The sequence below is a fragment of the Indicator indicator genome, chromosome 16 (assembly GCF_027791375.1).
Source record: "Indicator indicator isolate 239-I01 chromosome 16, UM_Iind_1.1, whole genome shotgun sequence".
Classification (NCBI taxonomy): domain Eukaryota; kingdom Metazoa; phylum Chordata; class Aves; order Piciformes; family Indicatoridae; genus Indicator; species Indicator indicator.
This window is the reverse complement of record NC_072025.1, coordinates 5,269,165-5,272,387: the sequence shown is the minus strand read 5'-3', so window position 1 is coordinate 5,272,387 and position 3,223 is coordinate 5,269,165.

The window sequence follows — 3,223 nt, the reverse complement described above, 5'->3', positions numbered from 1 at the left end:
CGCACTTGATATACACCTTGGTGACTAATGGAATTCTGCTCTGTCGTGATTGGAACTCAACATCTGTTTATTGGATGAGCTTCAGCTGTGATATGTGGGCTAAACTGTTAAGTTAAACATTATGGAGTTGTGAAGGGGTTTCTAATTCTGCTTCTCTGAGATGTACAAATCAGCATCACACTGTTCCAGTGCTACCCACTTCTATGTAGTGACAAATGGCAAAGCACAGTATCAAACATTTTCTGTTTTGTACATGTTCAGTGTTCCCCTTAGTGGTTCTCCCTTGTCAGAAACAAATGAGATGTTTAATTGTAGTTGATCTGTTTGACTGTCATGCATTATAAAACAAGGGTTGCCTTTTCCCATTTAGTGCAGTATCAAAGACAGAGCTTTGTATTTTCATGAAGCAGGTATCATAGTGACTTAACAACTTTGATAGGTTTTGATAAGTTTTACTAACATATTGTACAATCACAGTTTTTCCATATTCAAGAAATCTTTTTAAAGTAACTCTTAATTCAATTTTTATAGCTTGTTTTTAAAGTTCATGGTTAAGTAAACATCTGTCCCTTGAATCTGGCAAATTGGCACTTTTCCAAATCACAACAGAATGCAATATTACAAAGCACGAGTGTAATTAAAGAGGGAAGTAATTTGCATTATTTTTCTATAAAACTACTGAGTAACAGATGGTGATCACAAACATACTGCTCCAGAGACATATGGAAGCCTATTTGTTCCATAAAACTCAAGAGTGAATATTAACCCCAAAATTACTCTCTTCAATGCTGAAATAAGATTGTGTAGTAATCTTCAGTATGGCCATAATTACAGTACATAGCAACTCACATTTCTGAAAATACAGATACAGGGAAATGTCCCAGAGACTAGTTTTTCATTGGCAGTTTCCTATAATCTGTTTATTCGTCTGAAATAATTAACCAATTTGATTTTGACTGCTTCAGTGACAGATTATTATAATTTATAATAAATCTTGTAGTAAGTATTGTAACATCCAAACAGCACAACTGCTAGTTAATACACAAAAATGAGCCAAGCAGCCATGTTTCCAAATTCTACCCTGAACTGGGTAGATGTCTCCAAATATGTAAAAAATGAAAATGAACCAACAATTCCCCCCATTCTTGTTCTGCTGCCTTGATTCTGCTCTGTCAGTGATATCCTGGTCTCCAGAGGTCCCAGTCAAACAAACTATGATGTTTTCACTTGAATTGCAAAGCAAAATTCATAAAATTGGATTTTGATACAATTAACTGGAAGTTGAATTAGAATTCATGACAAGCTCTTAACAAATTTGCCTTGTATGGAGATTTACATCAGATCTGTCATTGGATTTTTGATGGTTTGTTATCACAAACATATATTGGCCATGAATGTCACCAAACTGAGACCCTTAGCAAGGAAGAGTTGGAATAATTAATAACTAGAAGCAGAATACCTTTTACTTTTTGAGGGTTTATAACGTTTGAAGGTATTTTGGTTTGTTTTTTTTAATGATTCCTCAGAATTCTTTGCAGAAATACAGCAGCAGCCAGAAATTAGAATATTTCACCCCATCAAATTGTAGATTAATGTCATGGAGTAATTTTTGTGTGCTTGGACTGTGGAAGCTTTAACACTAAAAATTACTGTTGTTTGATTACATATAGAACTCAGCATGTATATTTGCCAAATTAACACTAAGGAAAAAAAAGTGAAAAGGGACCTTCTATAGCTGCGGGCTGTAATAGTCTATGGAATAATGGATTTGCCGTAGATGGGAGACAAGTGCCTGAGCTGGTATCTGTTAGGTGGTTGAATCATATTTATGCCCCTCAATCATGCTTGAAACACAGCTAAGGAGAAATAACAGGGGTTACCTCACTCCTGTCTTACTGCAGGCAGCTGCTGAGCATGGCCTGGCAGGGTGCCTAGCAGCAGTGGTGCCCTGGCTAGCAGGTTCCAAAGGGCTGTTCCTAGGTGGAGGTGAGGGGAAGCCTGGAGGCAGCTGAAAACAGAGCTGGAAAGGAAGCTGGTGGCTCAGGCCTTGCAGGATGACAATCCCTTAATGAATGATTTGGGGAAAATTGGTCGTTTTCCTAAGAGGAAAGTGAGAGCTATTGTAGTGATTTACACTATTAGAGATTGCTGTTTATAGCTTGTCTAAAGGCTACAGTTTTAAAATTAAAGCGATAGCTCTTTGCTGTCATTTTAACATGTTTCAGTAATGCTGTTTATTTGTATAGTGACTTGTAACATCCTGTGAGGAACACATCATAAGGAATACATAATGAGGGTGCCTTACACCAAGAGGTAATTATTCATGGAAAAAGATGAGGAAAAACATTTACTGAAGTCCTCTAGAATAGCCGTATGTTCTAGTGCTACTTGAGACTGTGTGGAAATAATTTTTCTGTTGTATGAACAACAATTTCTTATTTGACACTTTCAATGCAACATGTAAACATTTGAGGCCATGCACACTACACTTGTGCTTTATGTATGGTATCCCTTCAGCAGGTAAACACTCTATTTAGAAACCCAGCTAATTCCAAAGTGAATTTAACCCAGTCCTTGCAGAATGAGGCTACCTGATTGCTCCATTATAGCAATTCCCTAAGTGTTACTACATTCAGGATGTGTTTGTGTAGAAGACTTATGCACCTACTGCTAATTGAGGACCAAGAACGCCAGGGCTCAGACCTAACTGCTGGAGCCGTCGGGTTCAGCCTCAAGGGTTACACCCCCGTTTGCCTGACATTACACAGAGAAGTGTCTGGCAGAGGGCTTGGGCTGGTGAGGCTACGCGTTACCCGCAAGGTCCTCCGGTGCCTCATGAAAGGGAAAGGCAGCTGCAGGGCTGGCCGCGCTCGCCCATTAAAGGCTCTTAACCGGGTGATGCTCGTTCGGGGCGTGAGAGATCGCGATCGTGCGTGCGGCCACCCCATGCTGGCTTCGGCCGCCCCATGCTGGCTTCGGCCGCGTGCTGCTCTCCGAGGCGGCCCCGCCGGCAGCAGACCTCCACTCTGGTAGGGTCGGGTCAGGCTGTGCCGAGCCACCACAGCCTGCATCTCCCATCGCGCTCTGGAGCGCTTCCGGCGCGCCGTGACGCGAGGCGGCGCTGCCTGCCGTTAGTGGGCGTGGAGCGAGGAGTCGCGTCGCTGCCTGCTTCCCTCCCTGACGCGGCCGCCCCCTCCTGCTGCGGCGGCGAGCCCGAGGGAAG